Source organism: Haliotis rubra, unplaced genomic scaffold (genome assembly GCF_003918875.1).
Source record: "Haliotis rubra isolate DU_JTF1 unplaced genomic scaffold, ASM391887v1 Scf54, whole genome shotgun sequence".
In the NCBI taxonomy this organism is placed as follows: Eukaryota; Metazoa; Mollusca; class Gastropoda; order Lepetellida; family Haliotidae; genus Haliotis; species Haliotis rubra.
In genome coordinates this window covers 1,352,181-1,378,949 of record NW_025767235.1, presented here as the reverse complement: position 1 = coordinate 1,378,949, position 26,769 = coordinate 1,352,181, and the positions used below count along the sequence as shown (strand labels likewise).

At 40.1% G+C, this 26,769-nt stretch overlaps 1 long non-coding RNA gene across 1 annotated transcript; it reads left to right on the top strand.

The window, feature by feature from the left end:
• Positions 1-8,571: 8,571 nt before the first annotated feature.
• LOC124253379 lies at positions 8,572-8,735 on the top strand. Its single transcript, XR_006892194.1, has 2 exons — positions 8,572-8,604; positions 8,673-8,735. It is a non-coding gene; the product is annotated as an uncharacterized LOC124253379 (long non-coding RNA).
• The last annotated feature ends 18,034 nt before the right edge of the window (positions 8,736-26,769 follow it).

Sequence of the window (26,769 nt, the reverse complement as noted above, 5' to 3'; positions counted from 1 at the left end):
CGATTGATTCGTCACGCGCTAAACTTTGCCAATTCATTAATGATGATGCATTGATGATGTAAGTAAACACATTATGTCAGTTGGACAGTAGCAGGGTTTAAAGAGATATGCGGGTTTATATGCAACAAGTACAGCATGTCTGTAGCATGCAGAATAACCGGTGTCTTTGTGTCCATATTTTGATATATTCCTCTACAAATGTAAAGCATGTGAGGCGGGTGTCTTGCAAGACCGATCCAAATCTCAAATATTGTGTCTGATAAATGTCCACTTGAGTTCGATCCAATGGATGAACATTACTTAGCCACCGTATACTTAAAATGTATTAAAAGGCATATATGCAGTTTGTTCTTGATTACGTCATTTTTGACTGAACCTGCCAGCACACTTCCTCTAATGGCTCTGTGTACTGTCTACTAGTGAGCTCTGGTTCTAGGTATGATTGCCCTGGACATCAACTTGTGGTCAAGGTTAAGGGGCTTGCGTTGTGGTTTGTTAGATATGAAAGCAGATCTCATGAAAAGTTTCCCGAGAAACAATATGGACATTTATCGACGTGAGGCTTGTGTAATTCTGCATATGGTGTTATGGCAGGTTTCCCAATAAAGGAACAGCGTTCTGTCTATTCTGTTTCATCTATTTGTACTATATCTCTTTATTCCATTACTGAAGAGGCCACAGGCCTATAGTACAAAATGTAAAAAACAATAATGGCATACAATAACAATGTTTGCAAACGTTATTTTCTTTGTTCAAAAAAGTGAATAGTAATATTGTGGAAGATATTTTGTCCTTAAATCAGCATAGTAAGGACATACCAGCAAAAAGTGGAATTCATCTTCAATTACATTTAGTGCACAAAATTTGCACAATCTGTTTTCTCTTGGGATATTATAATATCTGCCCTTCTCGATCATAAGATCATGTGAAGAGCATCTAAATCTGGATAATGAAACGTGGAATTTTCTAAGATTAATATCGTGTAGGTATTGCTCTGTATGGAAAAAAGATTTAAAAGTACTGTAAAAAGTGGATTTGGGCGACTGTATTAAAGATGAGTTCCAGGTCTGAATGTACATATCTTTTAATCTTTGCGATAAAGCATTATAAAATGATTTTGGGCAGGTAATCTTTTGTGACAAAAATACATCACTAAAACCACAATGATTTAGTAAATTTCTAACATCCGTTACCCAATTTGATTTTCCGTTGGTGTCAAACAAATACATCATGTTATAACATTTCTTAGGAAATCTTGATGCAGGCATATTCAAGAGCTTTACCCAGTATTTGATAACTTTTATCTGTCCTTGTAGATAAAGTGGGAAGCGACCGCATTCACCATAGATCATCACATTTGGGGTATTTAATTTAACTCCTAAGACTTTTTTACACGCGTACAAGTGAACCTTTTCCAATGCTTCCAACCGAGAAAACCCCCAAGCTTCTGCCCCATATAGCAGAATTGGTTTAATTTTTGTATCAAATATTTTGAAATATGTTTTGAAATTTACATTGCCCAATTTCTATAAATTACTGTAAATGCCCATAAAAACCTTCCGTCCCTGTAAAGCAGCACTATTACCATGATGATACCATGATAACGTATTGGCAAAATGGACCCCTAGATATTTATATCCTTTAACAACTTCTAAGTAGTCTCCGTTATAAAGCCATTTTTCTGATTTGGACAATTTAACGCCTTCTTAAAGACAACAACCTTTGTTTTATTTGCATTTACATTGCTTAAATTCACGGCAATAGCTTTCCAGCAAGGTAATTTGTTTTGTAGACCCTTCACTGTACTTGAGAACATGATGACATCATCAGCAAACAATAACAAAAATACCTTAATAATGTCCGGGTGCAACTGAATACCATCTGTACAATTTTGATACACAACTGACGCTAATTCATTTATAAAGAAAATGAACAGAAATGGGCTTAGTATACAGCCTTGGCGTACACCAATATTGCAATCAAATGTTGATGACACAACACCATTGTTACGCACACATGCTTTCACATTGTTATATATATTACATAATAGTTTTCCCATTTTGCTACTCAAGCCGTTCTGGTGAGTAGTTTCCATAATTTGTTCCTATCAACTGAGTCGAATGCCTTGGCAAAATCTACAAATATAGCATAAAATTTACCACCTTTACGTGAGATATAACGCTGCACAAGGCTTTGGAGAATAAACATATTGCCAGTGGTGGAGTAGCCCTCTCTAAAGCCCGCTTGTGATTCGTGAATTTTATCTTTCGAATCAGCCCAGAAAACGAGTCTTTTATTAATGATATACAAGAAAACTTTACTAAAAATACTAAGTAATGTGATACCGCGGTAATTATTTGCTAATTTGGATCCCCACCCTTAAACAGTGGAATGATAATACCGGGATCCCATGCTTCTGGGAAGGCTGCATTTTCGAGCATAATGTTAAATATTACTAGTAGGTAAGGCGTAAGCACATCTTCCGCGTTCTTGAAAAACTCTGGTATAATATTGTCTATTCCTGCAGATTTGTCATTCTTCAGATGTCGTATACTTTCTCTTATTTCAAACTCTGAAATTGGTAAATCTAGAATATCAGTTGTAATTTCATCTTCAACATCATTGTTCATAATTAAATCAAAGAAAGGCCTGAACACGTTACCATTATCTTCTTTCTCAGGGTCTGAAACATTAAATAAGGTTTTGAAGTGGTCGTACCACTCATGACTTGGAATAGTATTGTCTGTAAATTTTGGATTTTAAACTTTTTATTACTTCCCAAAAACGTTTAGGATTTTCAAGTGACTCTTCTAATAAGCGAAGTTTGTGTTCATGATATTGTTCTTTTTTAACTTTACAAACTGCATTATACTTATTTCTAGCATCCACGTATTCGTGGAGGGAAGCGGGTTCCTTATCTTTTCTGAATTTATTCAAAATCCTGCACCTTTCTTTCTTTTTAATTTCACATTCAGCGTCAAACCACGGTTTACTAGTTCTACGTTTATTACCAAACTTACTAACAAACTTGCATATTCTATCAAAGAGAAACGTGGACTTCTGATGTCAAATGGTATTAAAATATCGAATTGAATGTACTGGAATCATTGACTAGTCAACGATGACTCATTTCCACGTGCCAAACATTACTGGTTTTAGAAAAGGTGGAATTATATATACTTCTGTGTAATGTTGTTAGAATTGTTATATTGGTTGATGGCATGCAAACCGTCAAGGTCAAGCATCTAACAATGAAAATGAAGAACATCTTCATAATCATAAGATTTATTTAATAAAGCCCGAGTCCATTGTACGATTCCAACTATACCATTAGCATGAATTGAGGAATGAGTTTGAGATAGTGCTGATACCAGTCAAGACCAGACAATTCAGTGATCAACAGCATGAGCATCGATATACGCGATTGGGCGTCAGTCAGCGAGCCTGACCACCCGATCCCTTTAGTTGCTTCTTACGACAAGCATGGGTCGATGTAGACCAATTCTAACCCGGATCTTCACGCGTTAATCTACTTGTAAAAGACAATGCATCAAAATGTCTAAGATCTATAATTTTTATTTGACTAACTGAAGATGTTTGTTGTCATAGTAAGATAATGTCACGCTATACGCAATGACGTCAAAGTTCAAGGTCATGAGTCGAACACCTATGTATGTATCAACTGTACCTTAAGGCATCATTGTTTACATCACCAAATTTTCACATCAGCATAAATGACTCATTTAAGGTACTAATAACAACCAATAACGGCCACACAAATTTCAGAGAGTGTATGGTGCTGTCTATTTTCAGAACTTTACTGAAACGTCAGGAGATCTACAACGTCAGCCCTGAAGTGATAAGTATTGTGGAGGAGAACGGTGCAACAGAGAGAAGTGACGTTCCCATCACCACATCCCCACTGTAGACCACCACGGATAACACTCGAGGCACTGACACTACATGTGTGGTTATCATTCAGACACTGTCGGTTGCTAACATTTAAACACTCATCTGGTGGTAACGTTTAAACACTGCATCTGTTGTTAACATCCAAACACTGCATCTGTTAACATGCAAACACTGCATCTGCTGTTAACATCCAAACACCGCATCTGTTAACATTCAAACACTGCATCTGTTGTTAACATCCAAACACCGCATCTGTTAACATTCAAACACTGCATCTGTTGTTAACATCCAAACACCGCATATGTTAACATTTAAACACTGCATCTGTTGTTAACATCCAAACACCGCATCTGTTAACATTTAAACACCGCATCTGTTAACATTTAAACACTGCATCTGTTGTTAGCATCCAAACACCGCATATGTTAACATTTAAACACTGCATCTGTTGTTAACATCCAAACACCGCATATGTTAACATTTAAACACTGCATCTGTTGTTAACATCCAAACACCGCATCTGTTAACATTTAAACACCGCATCTGTTAACATTTAAACACTGCATCTGTTGTTAACATCCAAACACCGCATATGTTAACATTTAAACACTGCATCTGTTGTTAACATCCAAACACCGCATCTGTTAACATTCAAACACTGCATCTGTTGTTAACATTCAAATACTACACACTGCATTCTTGACTATCATTCAGCCTTGCATTTCACGCCTGTTGTTACCACAATACTGATGATAAGTTCAGACACACAGGTTCTGTCATCGTTCTACAATTCTGAATATCCTCACAAATCTGTTGTTACCATTTAGACATGTAGGTCACATCTTGTGTTTACAATTAGGCAGTACTGGTCATATCTGTTGTTTATTTGAGGTAACGGATTTATACAATACCGGTCAAATATTCTGTTTACAAGAAGACAATATTAGTCTCATGTTTTGAAACATTATCTGACAAGTAGGTTGTATTGTCTGTTTACATTGAGACAATACTTAAGACAATACATCTGCTGTTTAGATGAAGACAATACTGGTTACAACTGCTGTTTACATTAAGACAATGCTTACAGCTGCTTTTACATTAAGACAATACTGGTTACAACTGCTGTTTACATTAAGACAATACTGGTTACATCTGCTGTTTACATTAAGACAGTACTGGTTACATCTGCTGTTTACATTAAGACAGTACTGGTTACATCTGCTGTTTACATTAAGACAGTACTGGTTACATCTGCTGTTTACATTAAGACAATACTGGTTACAGCTGCTGTTTACATTAAGACATTACTGGTTACACTGCTGTTTATATTAAGACAGTACTGGTTACATCTGTTTATTCAGTACTGGTTACATCTGCTGTTTACATTAAGACAGTACTGGTCATCAACAAGCGATACATAAAGACAATTTGTTACAGCTGCAATTGGTGTTTACGTGTATATTCTAACATGTTTATTCAGTACCCTGTACCATGTGTGCACCTGTCAACAACAAGCGATGTGTATTGTTTCCGCTGAATGACGTACGTCTGTAGGTAGTTGTACGACGCGAGTTCAGCGATCATGTAATTGTTTGTAATCTACACAATAAACCTTCACCAAAACACCATCCGAGGCCAGCCATTTTAGACGTTATTATGTAAACAGAAATTAATAAAAAGAGTTATTTTTCAATTTCGCCGACCAGAAATACGTATACAACCAATGAATATGCTATTGACATTACAAATTATAAAGATAAACAACTTTTTGAAGCTGGAATATTCAAGTTTCATTATTTAAGAAAATATCCGTGACCCACCTACCTACCTACATACATACCTACATACATACATACATACATACATACATATCGGAAAAGTATGGTTTAACATAGTAATATTAGTAATATCTACATAAATCTGTATTCATATAATAGATATTTGACTTCGTGCATCATATCGTCACAATAGCCAAAACATATACTCATGCCAATAATGGTTGTCACCCCTTCAATTTTTAATTGGAGAGGGTGTGTGGGGTGGGTGTGTGAGGTGTGTGTGGGGTTGGGGTGGGGAGGGGGTGACAACCATTACTGGCATGAGTATATTTGGATGCAGGTAAAACGGCCAAGGATTTCGCTGGCGAAAATGGCCCAACTCATCATTGAGGAAAACTATATGTCAAAATCATACGTATTTAGTCTATCATGATTCAATGAATATAATGCCTCGAGGTGACCAATGATTTGTAACCCAGATTACGTGTCTCTGCATGCACTCTCCTACCCAGAGTTCCATGCGGCAAGCCAGCATAGTACCTCTGCCACAGGCCAGAAAAATGTGACGATTCGTCACATCTTGCAATGTCCATTCAATATAATGTACAGATTTCTTTTACTCTTATATTATGACGAGTCTACACATCTAACTAAACATCTTTAATAGACTGGTTTAGTTTCACTGAGAAAATATCCCAAAACATGTAACACTATTTCGATTTGCGTAGCGATCCTTTGTTTACATAGGTTGTACGGCTCCACGTGCTGTCATCGAAGCTGATGGAGAGCAAACGATGCAGCCAGTTTGATATCTAAATATGTACTGTCATAGACCTTACTGTCGCAGTTGTGGAAGAATATATATGTAACAATGTAAAACATTATGAAGAGAACGCCGAAAAGCTTTCGTGAGTCCAGTATATTCTTATTATGAATATGCCCGTTTGATTATAAACAAGAGAAAAGTCCAGTCACGTGATATGCAAATTAGCCTGTGGCAGTGATGTTATGTTAAGTCATCGCTGTGCCGGAGTGTGCTCTGCATGTAGACATCATCTTCCGGTCTGCATTGCCCGGATGACAAATGACACGAAGACATTTATTACACAATGTCCAGATTCCCCAAATATGAACATCTAAAGATAATATACGTTTACAGTGTTTTACATATCATGTGTATATACGTAATACGTGATCCTGATATACTGAAATAAAGTGATCGAAATACTTATACCGGTTCCTGTGTCTGGTGAATTCCTCAAGACCCCTTGGCAGGGACGGACTGCCCCGGAGTTCAGTTAGGGCATGTTCATAAAACTGGTTTTGCGTTATGGTTGTCGTAAAAATTGTAACCACCTTAGATAGAGTAGCCTACATCTGAAATTACACGAATGGGTGAGTGAGTGAGTAATTAGGGAGTGAGTGAGGTAGTACTTGATAGCTCTAAACCTCTTTCTGCCATGGTCTAGCCATGAAAAGGCGTAAAACACAAAAACTAGACTTCACTTATTGTAGCCATTATGGGGTGTGGGGATCGAACCCGGGCCGTTGCCTTGACAACCCATCGAGTAAACGTCTAGTATATTACCATGCCCATGTGTTAAGACATGTCATCTTAAAACAACTTATTTATGACATGTAGGCATGACGCTGCATAACCTGAACATGCACTGGTAACGTACACCTCTGATATAGAGCCACAACGTTGTAGTCATGAGCAACTTCATGAGAAAAGATCCCATTTTTTCTAATTTCTTTATCCACCCAACACTTTAGTGCTTTTTTTGTTGACCGATTCATCTCTGGAAAACAATCTAAAGTTAGAAAGTCGTGTATCTGGTATTGATTGTTCTGACACATGACGCTTCAACATGTCGATCGATGATGTAAGCAAGTTTTAAACGATTGCCTGATTTCCGCCGTGTATAGTTTTTCTCTTGATATACCGCCCGACAGTTACAAAACAGTTCTGGAATTAACTCTGTGTTTACCCGTTTAGCTTTGAGATGTCCGTACAGTACATGTAGTAGCAACCAGACACTCGCTCGCTTGGAGAAATTGCCTATATGAGGGGTAATCCGTTGTTCGAAACAAGGGTTTGTATTATAAATATATGGGCAACTGGTCAATAATTTCTCTCGGAACCGTTTTGTCAAGTCTTAAACGTTATTTCGAGTGTACCTGTGAGTGGCGTTTCACAGCCCGTATCGCTGTGTGTTATTTTGTACAACTGTAAAACAAAACAAGAGAGGCAGCTTAAAACAGTATTGTTATTTTTACTATATCATTCAAATTGGAATTCGTAAAATGTGGTAAAGATGTTAAATGGCCACGTTAACATATGCATACATAAGGTGGATTCTAAGGTACAGTGGTATATATAGAGTTGTTAGGTGTAGTAGCTGAGGTAGCAGACTCAATAGATATGGTGCCAGTATAGGTACATGCACAATAGATATGGTGCCAGTATAGGTACATATTTAATAGATATGGTGCAAGTATGGGAACGTGCACAATAGATATGCTGCCAGTATAGGAACATATTCAATAGATATGGTGCCAGTATAGGTACATATTTAATAGATATGGTGCCAGTATAGGGTGCCACATAGGAACATATTCAATAGATATGGTGCCAGTATAGGAACATATATATGGTGCCAGTATAGGAACATATTCAATAGATATGGTGCCAGTATAGGAACATGCAATTCAATAGATATGGTGCCAGTATAGGAACATATTCAATAGATATGGTGCCAGTATAGGAACATATTCAATAGATATGGTGCCAGTATAGGAACATATTCAATAGATATAGTATAGGAACATATTAGATATGGTGATAGATAGGATATTCAATAGATATGGTGCCAGTATAGGAACATATTCAATAGATATGGTGCCAGTATAGGTACATACAATATTAATAGATATGGTACCAGTATAGGTACATGCACAATAGATATGGTGACAGTATAGGAACATATTCAATAGATATGGTGCCAGTATAGGAACATATTCAATAGATATGGTGCCAGTATAGGAACATATTCAATAGATATGGTGCCAGTATAGGAACATATTCAATAGATATGGTGCCAGTATAGGAACATATTCAATAGATATGGTGCCAGTATAGGAACATATTCAATAGATATGGTGCCAGTATAGGAACATATTCAATAGATATGGTGCCAGTATAGGAACATATTCAATAGATATGGTGCCAGTATAGGTACATATTTAATAGATATGGTGCCAGTATAGGTACATGCACAATAGATATGGTGACAGTATAGGAACATATTTAATAGATATGGTGACAGTATAGGTACATATTTAATAGATATGGTGCCAGTATAGGTACATATTTAATAGATATGGTGCCAGTATAGGTAACATATTTAATAGATATGGTGACAGTATAGGTACATATTTAATAGATATGGTGCCAGTATAGGTACATATTTAATAGATATGGTGACAGTATAGGTACATATTTAATAGATATGGTACCAGTATAGGTACATATTCAATAGATATGGTGACAGTATAGGTACATATTTAATAGATATGGTGCCAGTATAGGTACATATTTAATAGATATGGTGCCAGTATAGGTACATATTTAATAGATATGGTGCCAGTATAGGTACATATTTAATAGATATGGTGCCAGTATAGGTACATATTTAATAGATATGGTGACAGTATAGGTACATACAGATATACAGTATAGGGTACATATTTAATAGATATGGTGACAGTATAGGTACATATTTAATAGATATGGTGCCAGTATAGGTAATATATGGTGCCAGTAATAGATATGGTGCCAGTATAGGTACATATTCAATAGATATGGTGACAGTATAGGTGCATATTCAATAGATATGGTGCCAGTATAGGTACATATTCAATAGATATGGTGCCAGTATAGGTACATATTTAATAGATATGGTGACAGTATAGGTACATATTTAATAGATATGGTGCCAGTATAGGTACTAGCACAATAAATATGGTGCCAGTATAGGAACATATTCAATAGATATGGTGCCAGTATAGGAACATATTCAATAGATATGGTGCCAATATAGGGACATATTTAATAGATATGGTGCCAGTATAGGAACATATTCAATAGATATGGTTCCAGTATAGGAACATATTCAATAGATATGGTGCCAGTATAGGAACATATTCAATAGATATGGTGCCAGTATAGGAACATATTCAATAGATGTGGTGCCAGTATGGGAACGTGCACAATAGATATGGAGCAAGTATAGCTACAAACTCAATATATATGGTGCCAGTATAGGTACATACACAATAGATATGCTGCCGGAATAGTTACATATTCAATAGATATGGTGCCAGTATAGTTACATACACAATAGATATGGTTCCAGTATAGGTACATACACAATAGATATGGTTCCAGTATAGGTACATGCACAATATATGTGGTGCCAGTATAGTTACATACTTAATATATATACTGCCAGTGTAGGAACATATTCAACAGATATTGTGCCAGTATAGTTACATATTCAATAGATATGGTGCCAATATAGGAACATATTCAATAGATATGGTGCCACCATAGGAACATATTCAATAGTTATGGTGCCAGTACAGGTAGACATTCCATAGATATGGTGCCAGTATAGGAACATATTCAATAGATATGGTGCCAGTACAGGTAGACATTCCATAGATATGGTCCCAGTATAGGTACATACTCTATAGATCTGGTGCCAGTATGGGTAGATATTCAATAGATATGGTCCGAGTATAGGAACATATACAATAGGTATGGTGCCAGTATAGGAACATATTCAATGGGTACGGTGCCAGTATATGTACATATTCAATACATATGGTACCAGTATAGGAACATAGTACATACATATTGAAGCTCAGATTTCCGAGAAAACATTTTAATCGTATAGAACAAAACGTTTGTTTCTGACGATGAATCGTTGTCAGCCCAAACCACATACCCGTACACCCGTGATCCATGTGTTGCCAGATATCAGCCTCGAGGACACTGCGATAGTACTGGTGACGAGAATTTTTACCTTTACCTTTACTACTTTACTAGTACTTTACCCTTCACACTATCGCTGTATCGACCGAACAATATATATTTCATTCTTGACTTTTGGGTATCTTCCACAAACTGAAATATCAACCTTTTTTCACCACTGCCGACAAATTCTTCACATTGAGCATATTTATTAAAAACAACAACATATGACAATGGCATTGCCTTGGTGGAAAGCCATATTGGGGTGAACTAAATTTCCAACCCAATGTAACCCGCCAGTCTGATGACACTGAAATGAGTGGCACATTTTGGGGGGGGAAGTTACTGAAACGCGGCGCCATGGCGTCACCCCATAACACAAACTAGCAATTGAATCAAGGGTATTTGTCATACTGGAATGACATGGCATGAGGTATATCTCATCCGGGATATAGATCTGTGACGGAATCCTAATGCAGATCTTACACCATGTTGGTCAGTTTCCTAACAGATCAGGGGTGGTGTGGCAAATCCTGTTTTCAAAACCTTGATCGGACCCCCGGCAATGCTGAGAGAGGCAACTCTGCTAGGTGCTTTCGAAGTCATAGTGACACGCAAACCCCATGTATCTGTGCATGCAAATACGTAAATGAAATTTCTTACAGTTAATAAAAACTTGTTCTTATGATCCCCAGGGAGTTGAGATTGACAATACGATGTGCCGTTGAGATTGACATCCAGTGAACGAGGGAAAAACTAAGCGCCTTTGTGCGTGCGCGTGCGTGCGTGCGTGCGTGCGTGCGTGCGTGTGTGTGTGTGTGTGTGTTCTCAAGTTGCGTTTTATAAGATAATGGCCTTAACTCTGTGTAAGTATACTGTATATACTGCTGGGGAAACGTGTTTAACCTGAAACTGGATTGGCCAACTAAAACGCACAAACACTATCAAAACGTTGCCAGGCAGAAAACACAAAATACAATAGAAGCGACAAAACCGTTTCCACATCCATAACAAATGTCTGCGAAAAGCAGTGTCGATTGTACAATCTGACTATATCATGTGTTTGTTTGACGCCGAATAACAGCAGTATCACAGCTGAACTGACCTTTGCCCCAGTAAGCGATTACAACAATGCTTGTGCTGCTTCATTCAAAGTTTGGAAAATTACATCCTTCCTTGAGACACAGGCAAATTGTAGCGCACTTAGGGTTGCGCAACAAAGAGAAAATGACCAGTCTTTTCATATGCGAGCGAAACGAGCAAAGGTTGGCAACGTGCTTCCCTCGCTTCGGTTCGCAAAATATTTTTTAATATCAAAATAAAATATGGCCATCATCAAAGGTAGACACCCATTTCCTCACAGAGTTGTGTTCTCAGATTTCCAACCTCATATTTAATAATTACTCACGTACAATATATTTAATTCAACATTTCAAGCGCAAATTGTGGCATGTCAAATCGTTCTTCGCCTCCATTACCCCTGCCAGCTTCCGGTTCAACGGAGTGAAGGAACAAGAATAAGCAGAAATTAAACAAAAAATCATATTGCATAATGTCCACAACAAGCGATGTGGATTGTTTCCGCTGAATTACGTACGTCTGTAGGTAGTTGTACGACGCGAGTTCAGCGATCATGTATACTTCTATACGGTAATTGTTTGTAATCTACACAATAAACCTTCACCAAAACACCATCCGAGACCAGCCATTTTAGACGTTATTATGTAAACAGAAATTAATAAAAAGAGTTATTTTTCAATTTCGCCGACCAGAAATACGTATACAACGAATGAATATGCTATTGACATTACAAATTACAAAGTAACACAACTTTTTGAAGCTGGAATATTCAAGTTTCATTATTTAAGAAAATATCCGTGAACCACCTACCTACCTACATACATACATATCGAAAAAGTATGGTTTAACATTTGATATATCGGACGTAAAATTCAAGTAATATTAGTAATATCTACATAAATCTGTATTCATATAATAGCTATTTGCCTTCGTGCATCATATCGTCACAATAGCCAAAACATATACTCATGCCAATAATGGTTGTCACCCCCTTCAATTTTTTTAAGTGGAGAGGGTGTGTGGAGTGGGGGTGTGAGGTGTGTGTGGGGTTGGGGTGGGGAGGGGGGTGACAACCATTATTGGCATGAGTATATTTGGAAGCAGGTAAGAACGGCCAAGGATTTCGCTGGCGAAAATGGCCCAACCCATCATTGCAGAAAAATATATGTCAAAATCATACGTATTTAGTCTATCATGATTCAATGAATATAATGCCTCGAGGTGACCAATGATTTGTAACCCAGATCACGTGTCTCTGCATGTAGACATCATCTTCCGGTCTGCATTGCCCGGATGACACATGACACGAAGACATTTATTACACAATGTCCAGATTCCCCAAATATGAACATCTAAAGATAATATACGTTTACAGTGTTTTACATCTCATGTGTATATACGTAATACGTGATCCTGATATACTGAAATAAAGTGATCGAAATACTTATACCGGTTCCTGTGTCTGGTGAATTCCAGCTTCCAGCTTGACTCAAGACCCCTTGGCAGGGACGGACTGCCCCGGAGTTCAGTTAGGGCATGTTCATAAAACTGGTTTTGCGTTATGGTTGTCGTAAAAATTGTAACCACCTTAGATAGAGTAGCCTACATCTGAAATTACACGAATGGGTGAGTGAGTGAGTAATTAGGGAGTGAGTGAGGTAGTACTTGATAGCTCTAAACCTCTTTCTGCCATGGTCTAGCCATGAAAAGGCGTAGAACACAAAAACTAGACTTCACTTATTGTAGCCATTATGGGGTGTGGGGGATCGAACCCGGGCCGTTGCCTTGACAACCCATCGATTAAACGTCTAGTATATTACCATGCCCATGTGTTAAGACATGTCATCTTAAAACAACTTATTTATGACATGTAAGCATGACGCTGCATAACCTGAACATGCACTGGTAACGTACACCTCTTGCGCTTGAAATGTTGAATTAAATATATTATACGTGAGTAATTATTAAATATGAGGTTGGAAATCTGAGAACACAACTCTGTGAGGAAATGAGTGTCTACCTTTGATGATGGCGATATTTTATTTTGATATTAAAAATATTTTGGGAAGACTCTTTGTTGCGCTATTTGCGCTACAATTTGTCTGTGCTTGAGACAATCTACTAACACTGACTGAAGGGACAAAAGACCCTTAGGGTGATTAGTAAACTAGATGGGGTTTTTACTGGATTAAGGACGGTCAGGTTATTGCTTCAGTTGCCACATACGATCAATGGATTAGAAGCATACTGCTTCGAGACAATGTCGTACTTGACATATTTGGAACCTTCGAACAGGTAGAAACTTTTGTACGTCAGTCTAAACATAGCCGTGACATTGACATCTTTAAAGGCGTTGTACCACGGGTCACTGGGGGACTGCAGTACCATATCATAGGTTTGTACTATCTCAAACTTCCCCGAGCTGCTGGAATAACGAAGATGGTAGATGGTGCCGCTAGCCGTGACATGCAGGTCGGGGTTGGTGGGGCTGTAGGTGGTAATCGCGTCCACGTGCGATAAGCCGCTGCTGGCGAAGAAGTTGCTGAGGTAGTGAGTGTCTGGGCATGCGCTAAAGGTGAAGGCTCCGCTTCCATCTCTCTGAAAGCAAGATTCCTTTGTACCTGCAAGGAAATTTTTTGGAACATTATAACATTCTCGGTACTCTCAAAAATGTTTCAAGACAAAACTATTCTGAAGAAAACACATTATTTGGTACATTAAGCAACAAATTATATTATAACATAGACATAATATTTGCAAGTTTATTGTGACGACCTGACCTTAGCAATTTACATGTAAGACCATAACAACTGACCATAACCCTTTACAACTCTTCACAATCTTACACCAAGATAAGTCCTACCATTTAATATGTTAGCAAAATATAAATCACATCTTCATTTCAGCCTGCATAAAACTTTACCAACTTCTGTTGGCAGAATTACCGACCATGCCAAACACAAATTTAAATAGTCTAAACATGTTTATGTTCAAACCACTTAAATTTTAAACTTAAAATTCTTAGATTGAAACCACAATACTTAACAGGTTTAAACCAATAAATCAAATCAAATCTCTCTTTATTCCATTACTGAAGAGGCCACAGGCCTATAGTACAAAATATAAAAACAATAATGGCTTACAATTACAATGTTTGCAAACGTTATTTTCTTTGTACAAAAGCATGGTGGATATACATACCAAGTTTACGAATATAAGTTGTATTATTAGAGTTCATTATCAAATTAAATTTAAACATGGTAGGATGTGAATAGTAATATTGTGGTAGATATTTTGTCCTTAAATCAGCATAGTAAGGACATACCAGCAAAAAGTGGAATTCATCTTCAATTACATTTAGTGCACAAAATTTGCACAATCTGTTTTCTCTTGGAATATTATAATATCTGCCCTTCTCGATCATAAGATCATGTGAAGAGCATTTAAATCTGGATAATGAAACGTGGAATTTTCTAAGATTAATATCGTGTAGGTATTGCTCTGTATGGAAAAAAGATTTAAAAGTACTGTAAAAAGTGGATTTGGGCGACTGTATTAAAGATGAGTTCCAGGTCTGAATGTACATATCTTTTAATCTTTGCGATAAAGCATTATGAAATGACTTTGGGCAGGTAATCTTTTGTGACAAAAATACATCACTAAAACCACAATGATTTAGTAAATTTCTAACAAACCAATAAATGTGTTCAGATCATCGGATCTTAAACCATTGTATTGTATTTTCAGCATTTTCAGCATTACTTCAGCATGTTAACAAACTCAAATAGAATGTACCTTTTAGAAGTATAGTTTTTCGAGGGCTGGTTCCTATGAACTCAAACCCTGCGTCCACGGATGATGCATAACCTGGGTATATGTCGGAGATGGAATAGTCACCAACCCGATCCACGGAAGTGATGGAGGAGCCCACTATTTTGAACCTGTAAACTCTGACCTTCGACCCGCTAAACATTGATGAATGGTAGTCCGAGAAGTGCATCACTGACGCTTCCACAGGGAAGTCCACTTCACATTTCCTCTGGAATGAAAATAAAGAGCTGCTGGTTATCGAAGTCAGTGCATCTTCGATTATCCAGGGTTTTATATATCCGTCCCATTAGCCTCGCTACCCTGCCACCTAATCGTGACAGTTTGCTGTGACTCTGAAATGTAGGAATGCGCCCTGGTCATTTGTCCTAAGAAAATAATAGATTTAATACATTGCGGGGAAAGATGTAGTTGCTGGTGTCTTTTGCATCAACGATTGCAGTTTTAAAACAGCCATTACCCAGTACAACCGTTCCTAAATATTGGAGCCATATGTCACAAATATGTTTTGAAAGACGTTGAACTATCAGCTAAATCGTCTGGCTTATATACGGTAATAAAGATACACAGTATTAAAGGTAGCCATCGAGCGTTTCTTCCGGGCGTTGCTTAATTTTACGGGGACGCTTTTTATCCAGTCAGTCATCCAATCATAGTAATATTAAGGCCACAGGACAATGTAATCAGATGTACCTCTAATACATTCGTGCTGGTATTGTCACCGGATGTATTTTCAGATATGTCTTAACAGCAATTTATAACATTAGTGTGATCTAAAACAAAATACTACCGTGATAGTTCCGGCAATTACTGATTGCGCCAATAATTGATGTTGTCTAAACTGTCAATTCCGCGAAATTTGCACCAAGCGGAAAAAAGTACGTTTGCAGTATGCAGGTCATGTGATGATACTACGTCTTCCAACCTTTGGGTTTATATTGATGGCTTCCTTTGATAATATTTCGTCGTGCAATTGCAGTGTATGTAAACTTGTTTGTACTACACAGTTAGTTTTGTCTAGAAGACCGTGAAGTGTTGACGATTGACGTTCATATTTGCTCAGATTCAAAGAAAGTGTGAGTAAATAATTTTGCTTACATTTATCCATTGAGTCTAAAACCTTAAGCAAATTGCAACTTGACACAAGCATGGCTAAGAGTAGAAACTCAATCTTTTTGTTCAATTGGTCTTTGTGTCCTAGTATGAAACAATGTTTTAACTGTTCGTCTGGCATTGTGCCATTCTAGTGCAGCCATGTCATGTCGCGTCGTGTTACGGGAATGTAAATAATGCTGAGAGTTTTATGCTGTCCGGACAAAGGTTATTTAAACAAAGGTCTTTTTCAACAACAAAGTAATAAACTTGCCAGACAATGAGAACCTCGCGGAGATATCTACAGGATGACAATACAACTACAACATAAAACTGTTTGAAGTATTGCCATGTTTTTTGTCGAATGTTACTCAGCAAACCAACTAAGCCTTGGAGTTTTGGAGTCAGTATTGATGCTGGATCGAAGAACGTTCCTGAAGGACGTGATAGTTTGGTTATAGAATTTTCATCCCAATGTTCGCCATTTTGGGATACCAGCTTTACATCATTCCGTTTTCCCCAAATTCGTTCAAGATATCGCTTGTTTGGTACTCTTTTTTTAACTTCACGTGAACTTCACGGGAATCAGGTCATATGAAAAATATATATGCCCACATATGAACTGAACAATTTGAATATACAGTCTTTAAAAAAGTAGAAAAACCTGAACTTTCAATTTGGATAGGAGGTATAAGCGTTACAACTTTTCAAAGACAGACATCTTATGAACGTACCACCATTGCTCTTAAATCACAACCCCAAACACAACCCATAGGATGCACCTGCACAACGGGGTAGCCTCATACACGTGCATGGGGTGTCATTTTCAATTTTGACGGTTTTCAAGAGGGTCCATATATCACTGTAGACCATTAATTATGACAGTCATCTTGCATCACACAGTTGTTAGTGTTTTTATTTATAGCAGGGTTGTTTTTTTTTGAAAATGATAATTGTACACATGCAAATTTCACGTCGTACACCAGTCATCTTTCAAGAGCGACTACTGTACTCTCAAAACATTTATTATTATCATATCAACATATATTCTCTCCGATATATCTCCCAATTGTTTTAATCGTAAAATAAAAATGAAGTTCTCTTACACACAAATAAAAAATACATGTAAATAGCAAAATTGTCTGCAGGTGGACCCCCCAAATCCTTCATTAGAACGATTTGCTGTCGAGTGTGTTGTGAGTGAGTATGCTTTTACGCTGCTTTTAGCAATATTCCAGCAATATCACTGCGGCGGACACAAGAAATGAGCTTCACACATTGTACCCATGTGGGGAATCGAATCCGGGTCTTCGGCGTGACGAGCGAACGCTTTAACCATTAGGCTACACCACCCCGATTTGCTGTCGAACATCGTAAAAAGGAGAATATAGGGAACTGTATTTCAAGTGTATTACACTTTTTCCGTGGACATCCAGTTGAACGCAGTGATGTGCTATATTTAGTGCACTTCCACCTGCTGGTCTATGGGAACGTCGTCCGATCAGGCATCATTTCCTCCTGCTGGTCTGTGGGAAAGTTGTCCGATCAGACGTCATTTCCACCTGCTGGTCGGTGGGAACGTCGTCCGATCAGACGTCATTTCCACCTGCTGGTCTGTGGAAACGTCGTCCGATCAGAAGTCACTTCCACCTGCTGGTCTGTGGGAAAGACGTCCGATCAGGCATCACTTCCACCTACTGGTCTATGGGAACGTCGTCCGATCAGACGTCACTTCCACCTACTGGTCGGTGGGAACGTCGTCCGATCAGGCATCACTTCCTCCTGCTGGTCTCAGGGAAAGTTGTCCGATCAGACGTCATTTCCACCTGCTGGTCTGTGGGAACGTCGTCCGATCAGACGTCATTTCCACCTGCTGGTCTGTGGGAACGTCGTCCGATCAGACGTCACTTCCACCTGCTGGTCTGTGGGAAAGTTGTCCGATCAGACGTCACTTCCACCTGCTGGTCGGTGGGGAAGTTGTCCGATCAGACGTCACTTCCACCTGCTGGTCGGTGGGAACGTCGTCCGATCAGACGTCACTTCCACCTGCTGGTCGGTGGGAAAGTTGTCCGATCAGACGTCACTTCCACCTGCTGGTCGGTGGGAAAGTTGTCCGATCAGACGTCACTGCCACCTGCTGGTCTCCGGGAACGTCGTCCGATCAGACGTCACTTCCACCTGCTGGTCGGTGGGAAAGTCGTCCGATCAGACGTCACTTCCACCTGCTGGTCTGTGGGAACGTCGTCCGATCAGACGTCACTTCCACCTGCTTGTCTCCGGGAACGTCGTCCGATCAGACGTCACTTCCACCTGCTGGTCGGTGGGAAAGTCGTCCGATCAGACGTCACTTCCACCTGCTGGTCGGTGGGAAAGTTGTCCGATCAGACGTCACTTCCACCTGCTGGTCTCCGGGAACGTCGTCCGATCAGACGTCACTTCCACCTGCTGGTCTCCGGGAACGTCGTCCGATCAGACGTCACTTCCACCTGCTGGTCGGTGGGAAAGTTGTCCGATCAGACGTCACTTCCACCTGCTGGTCTGTGGGAATGTCGTCCGATCAGACGTCACTTCCACCTGCTGGTCTCCGGGAACGTCGTCCGATCAGACGTCACTTCCACCTGCTGGTCTCCGGGAACGTCGTCCGATCAGACGTCACTTCCACCTGCTGGTCGGTGGGAAAGTCGTCCGATCAGACGTCACTTCCACCTGCTGGTCTGTGGGAACGTCGTCCGATCAGACGTCACTTCCACCTGCTTGTCTCCGGGAACGTCGTCCGATCAGACGTCACTTCCACCTGCTGGTCGGTGGGAAAGTCGTCCGATCAGACGTCACTTCCACCTGCTGGTCGGTGGGAAAGTTGTCCGATCAGACGTCACTTCCACCTGCTGGTCTCCGGGAACGTCGTCCGATCAGACGTCACTTCCACCTGCTGGTCTCCGGGAACGTCGTCCGATCAGACGTCACTTCCACCTGCTGGTCGGTGGGAAAGTTGTCCGATCAGACGTCACTTCCACCTGCTGGTCTGTGGGAATGTCGTCCGATCAGACGTCACTTCCACCTGCTGGTCTCCGGGAACGTCGTCCGATCAGACGTCACTTCCACCTGCTGGTCTCCGGGAACGTCGTCCGATCAGACGTCACTTCCACCTGCTGGTCGGTGGGAAAGTTGTCCGATCAGACGTCACTTCCACCTACTGGTCGGTGGGAAAGTTGTCCGATCAGACGCCACTTCCACCTGCTGGTCTGTGGGAATGTCGTCCGATCAGATGTCCCTTCCTCACAGATCCACACAGTCACCTCACAGATGAACGTCTGGTGTGGTGCAGTCTCCGAGAAAACCTCAACGTGAGGTCATGGCGTAGAATTCATTAGTCTGACGAAACCGGCTTTTGTTAGCAATAGCCGTTTTTCGCATATGGAGACGTCAAAACGAGGCATATCACCTGACAATCTATTCAGTATTCAGCCGAACACTTCGGTGGTGGCTCGATGATGGTGTGGACGTGCGTTTCATATGACCGCAAGCTACATCTCATTACAGTACCTGGGACACTTAACGGTTATCAACAAGAAGTACTAGTTACTGCCGTCGTGCTACATTTTGACCAGTCATCTCCATGCCAGTCGGCCGATATTCATGAATGACAATGCTAGACTTCAGCGCTCTAGAACCGTTATCGCCCATTGGCAAAACAACGCCATCGATGCATTACTATGGAAATTGGGTGTCCTGATATGAACCCCATGGAATATCGTTGGACTATCTAGGGCAGGAGACCGGCAGATGTTATCCTCGGGGGTTGGGGGAGAATAAATTTCAGTTTTGTTTTTGCTTTTATAAGAGTAAAATATGTTACAGTTAACTTTTTAATACGGGTATTTGGTTTTCATAGCATATTCAACAATATACTAATATAAAATAGTGGGTTTTGCTAGATTAACGCTCATGTATGCATGTGTAATTTTCTTTGTAGATCCATCGCTTACAAATATACCGTCAGTATTACTGTTGTCACCAGCTGCTTTATGAATCACAGACACATTAGCAGTTCAATATGGAGCCATGTCACAAAGCATCTGCTCACAAACACCTTTTTATCAGGACTGACCAGGTTCTCGACAAAACACAAATTAACAATTTTATCGCCAGAAGCATATGTTTATTTTTCACTCCAATTGTTTTCCGTGACCTCGTAAACAGTCATACAGTAAATAGAGATTAAGTGAGTGTGTTTTCGTATCGTAAATATATTATGTGAAGAAATAAAGATCTCGTTATGTGAGCCTTTGATATTAACGATAAGGAAACACCCGAGGATAATAATGGTTTATCATGTGATGTTCAAGATCATATAGGTTAAAGACACATGGCCATTGTCCATATGCTATATTTGCATTCATAGCTTGTGCTATGGGAGCCGTGCGCCTTTACACTTGTCAGAAAGGTACACAAAGTACATGATCAAGACTCAAAACATGTATTATTATCATATCAACATATATTCACTCCGATATATCTCCCAATTATTTCAATCGTAAAATAAAAATGAAGTTCTCTTACACACAAATAAAAAAAATAAATAGCAGAATTGTCCACATTAATGACTATTGTTTGAAAAGCGTGGGTCGTTAAACACTGCGTCCTCTACATTTCATGCGGAAGTGTATTCGTTGACACACAATTTCACACAATTATTGTAGCAAAGCTGAACAGTAAACTGCATAGGGATAAGAAATAACCCGAACTGAATACAACAAGCAGGGCATCTCTAATCAATGTGCTGCACTTTCTTTACTTCAGTAGTATTGTCACAGAACTGATGTTCTTAATTGGTTTGTCTTCAGAAATTTGCCTGTATTAGTTACTGTATTCATAGCATTCCATGATTTCCTTCGGTGAATTCCATGATTACTCTTGTTGTCGATTACCAGATGGAAACATCATGAAAACCCTAATGCGGTAACACAGTCTAGTAAAATCATGAAAATGGCAGTTTACATGCTGACGTTGTTAAACATGCAAGTCAAAACATGCTAGTCCTACTGACTGGGTTCCGTCCAATCTATTGCGCAACTTAGTACAATAACCAGTCGTGAATTTTGTTTTTGACTGTTCTATTTTTTCGAAGGTAAAGCAGGTTGTATTTAAAAACAAAACAATAAATCAAATTATTTCAAACATGCACCTTATAATCCTTGCAAACACGTCTTGCAGCGTGCGCTGTCGTACAGCGTGCTCTGACAAACGGCGTGGAAATCTCAAAACGAGGCTCGGCCGCTAGAAATGTTTGGCGGTCTTGTACAACCTTGATATTATATCCAATCACATTGTATGTAACAAAAATGCATTTAATAAGCGCAAAGAACACGTGTAAGAACAGGTGTAACCAGTCAGCCAGATGAATTTTGAATCATTTTACGACATTTCAAACAGGGGCATTCTGTGACGTCTTAGGTCATGCTGCCTAAACCTCGTCATAAAATATAGAAATATACTAGGCACATAAAGAAACTGTGCATACAAAAATTTAAAATCTAAATTTATCCAACCTGTGTAAACACATAATGATTTAAACTCAGAGATTAGTGACATGTATCCAACATGCATGCACGTGCCACGTTCCGTGACGTCAGTGGGTTGGTCCTTGAGACGTGCAATACGTTGTTGCACGTGCATTCCGGGAAAGAGAAACAGAGCAAATGAATGCCACACAATACTGTCACTTTCGAAAGCTCAACCCCTGCCCTTGCGATCGTTCAAAATAATAAACGGCTATTGAAACGCATAGCATGCCAAGGCTCACGTCTGCACAACGTCATGAGGCCATTGGGATGGTCCGTGGGGGAATGTCTCAACGACAAGTGGCTGCACATTTCCACTGCCACCGGAACACCATTTCTGCACTGATAAGACGCTACCAGAACACAAATGACGTCATCGATCGGCCACGTTCTCGACGTCCACGTGTAACAACGCCAAGACAGGACATATGGATAAGGGTGACCCATCTTCGCTACAGGTTTCAGACTGCAGTGATGACTGCCCGAACCATCCCAGGACTTCGCCGTATCCACCCCAACACAGTTCGACAACGTTTACGTCATCTCGGGATCAGACCACGACGTCCCGCCATACGTCCTATCCTGACACAACGTCATCGACAAGCTCGCCGAATGTGATGCCGAAATCATGTCCGCAGACCCTTGTTTTGGTGGAAAAATGTTGTTTTTACAGATGAGTCCAGGTTTAACATTTCCCATAGTGATGGACGTCAACGTGCCTATAGACGTGTGGGAGAACGTTATGCACAGGCCTGTGTCTTGGAGAGGAATCGCTTTGGTGGTGGTTCCGTGATGATTTGGGGTGGAATAACAGCACGCCAAAGAACTCCTTTGGTGATTGTTCAGGGCAACTTAACTGGTGTGGGCTACAGGGATCAGATTCTTCGACCTGTGGCAATTCCTTTTCTGCAACGTCATGGCCCTGGGTTAACATTCCAACAGGACAATGCCCGCCCTCATACGGCAAGGGTTGCTATGGATTTCTTGCAACACCACAAAGTTAACTTACTGCCTTGGCCTGCAAATTCACCGGATCTCTCCCCGATAGAGCATGTTTGGGACGAGATGGATCGACGTCTACGCCGTCTTCCTCATCCGCCAGATAACGTCCTTGACCTTGCAACAGAACTTGAGAGAATCTGGCGTGACATCCCACAAGCCTTCCTTGCACGTTTGATAGGCTCTATGCGTCGTCGATGCACTGCTGTTCTCAATGCCGATGGTGGACATACCCGTTATTGAGCTTGTGACATGGTCGTTTGACCCCTGTCCCGCTTGTGGACTCGTGACATTATTGTGATTGACTTTTCAATTGAAATCCTCCCGACTTGTTATGGTCTCATGATCCCTCCATTAAAGTTTATATGTACCTTTGACATTGTTATCGTACTATTAACTGGGATAATATTTTGACAATGCACAGTTTCTTTATGTGGCTAGTATAGTATATATGCAGTATTTATTTATATACACGTTGTATTTGCTTGTTTCTTACAACCAAACTACAACAGAAGTACTACAGGCCTATATGTGTGTGTGTGTGTGTGTGTGTGTGTGTGTGTGTGTGTGTGTGTGCGTGTGCGTGTGCGTGTGCGTGTGTTAACATGTACATACCTTCTCATAGTAATGCGTTCCCGGACTAGACACCATGTACCTCCTAAGTGTCAGTGTTCCGAACACCACACAGCTTCCTAGTGGAACGTTCGTCACCTTGAACTGAAACGCTGAACACCCGGTGTCTCGACCGCACAAAAGAGAACACATCAACTTCGTCTTCTCACCCCAGTCGGTGCCCTGGGACACAGGACGAGCATAATCCGGCTCCCCGTACACCGAAAACCATGCATCTTCTATCCCCTCGCACTGTGCAAGAACCAAAACCAATACACCTATCACCAGCATTTTGAAATCACTTAGAATCTATGCTCAAATGATGAGAACTTTAAAAAACGATTGTCAATTTAAAAACTTGATTGATATCGCTCAAACGAAAATACCAAATCTAGATTCAGAAGTCGGTCCCCGGTTACAGACCGCATGTTCATCAACGCGTGTGCAGACGTAACCACGCTGGCGAGAGAGTGTTCTTATATGGAGAATGCTGGCCCAATACTAGTCCACATGATTCATTAATCTATACCGTAACGACAGCTTCGTAACGACAAACACGGGCGAGTTTAGCTGCCTGCAGTGGGCATCTGTACATATGAGGTCTGCAAGTCGTCTTTGAAGTTATCAACTAACGCAGTTAATTTATGTTATGGTGTTTATATTTTCTATTATTGTGTTCGTGCAGTAATAAGGATCAATTTATGGACTTTATATCTCGGGGATTTACAGGGCCCTTGCTGGTTCTCTGTATTTTGACGAGGTCTGACAGATAAACTTGTAAGTGAAGAAAAAAACACAGCAGTACCATTATCTAGATCGATAAGCGTGACGCGTTCATTAACACATAACGGGATTTATGATAAACTGCAGTATATCAATAAAATCTATATATTCGGTACAATATTATACTTCAACATGAATGTTGGGTCTGTAAATAGTAGGTTATTATTATTGCATTCCAACTATGTTGATAGTACTGCTTTTGGTTATAGCAATGCTACATACTGATCAGTACATATACCTCATATGTCACCGAAGGTTAGCTTTCTAGTGATTAAATAGATTGCTCGTCAAATATATGGCCCGGGTTCGAATCCAAAGAAATGGGTACATTGTTTGATGAAAGTTTCTCGTTTATATTGATAGAATATTGATAAAAGCTGCTCATTCAAGATAAAACACCAGTTATTCTGCCATAATGGCAAAGTCTAATTATAGGCCAGCCTTTCTAGTGGTGCACATTGGCGCGACGGCATAGCATCAAAGACAGAGGTGGACGCGCTCTGAAGCGCGATGGAAGCACAGGAACTGACTGGCACCGGTCTTCAGGTCTGACGACAGAGGTCGCCGTCTATATTGTCGTCGGAAAAAAAAGAAATTAAACCAAGTTCTATGGATAGTCAACTTCTTTATTGCAATGAGTGCGACGTTTCGGTGAAGGTACTAACACCGTTATCAAGCAAGTGATATCAACTTGCTTCTGGCAAATGATATCAACTTGCTTCACGGTGGGCGAGCTGTCTAAGGCGCCAGGCTAGTAATCCAGCGAGCTTGGAGGTTCCGGGATCGAGCCCACCTGTGACCGGGTGTAAAAAACCTTGGAGTCAACTTTGTGTGCAGACTCTTTCAGTGTTGTCACAACCCCTGTGCACTTAAAAGAACCCACGAATCCGTTAGTAGATGACCAGATGGTGGCCACATGAATACGTGGAAACACCTAGTTGCGGGTACAGCAACGTACAGTAAACTTGGTCAAAGTACTGTGACTATGTGTCCTAGTCCACCCAGCTGTGAATGGGTACCTCGTAAGGATGGAAAAGCCACATTAACTCGGTGCGCCTAGTGGGTAGCAAGAGTTGTATGATCCCCAGGGAGTTGAGATTGAAAAAAAAAATACGATGTGCTGTTGTGATGGATATCCGATGATCGAGGGAAAACAAAGCGCCTTTGAGCAGTTGTACTGGATATCGGCGCTATACAAATGTGTGTGTGTGTGTGTGTGTGTGTGTGTGTGTGTGTGTGTGTGTGTGTGTGTGTGTGTGTGTGTGTGTGTGTGTGTGAGAGAGTGAGTTGTGTGTGTGTGTGTGTTGTGTGTGTGTGAGATTACGACCTGATTTATGGTCACTACAAGACGGAACGTGTGCTTAAGCGTACACCATGATGTAACATCGTAGTTTTGCGCTTCTCTTTCTTCAAGGGAACATAGGATGCTCGTTTCAAGACACAATAAAGCCCTATCCATCACTTTCTGCACATTAGTGGGTTCAACGGTTTACCTTGGTTAGTTCTCACACTCTTGACCTGTTGCTAATTGAACACCTGAGAGGACCTTATAAGTAGCAGCCTGCAAACAGCCCTGACTTAGTACCTCAGTGGAGAAGAGCGCCAAATGACCGAATGTTGCAATATTGTGCCATTTTCACGCTTCAAACCAAGGGGTGACAACTATTTCCGCGATCGACAAAAAAACGTCAGATTTCAGATCCTTTTGGGTGCAGAGGTTTCAGGACCATGTGTCTTATTCATGTGTTGTGCACTTATCCCTATTTCGAGTTATTTAATCATTCACCGTTCTCATTTGAACCCAAACGGACTATACTGACTGATAATTTCAGTTCCAACTTCCATGCAGGCGAATGTAATGTAAACCATCTTTTCCAGTTAACTTCTTTGAGTGGCATATTTAAATTTAGAAGTTGGTGCATCAGATGAGGACAAACTTTTGGATGAACAACTTCTTTATTTGGGTGATGCGAAGTTTCGATAGAGATTCAAGTTGTTCATCCCTAAATTTTGTCCTCGTCATCTTCCACAGTTTTCAATGGCTGCAAACTGACAATGTATTAGTATGTCCTCATCATCCTTGCGG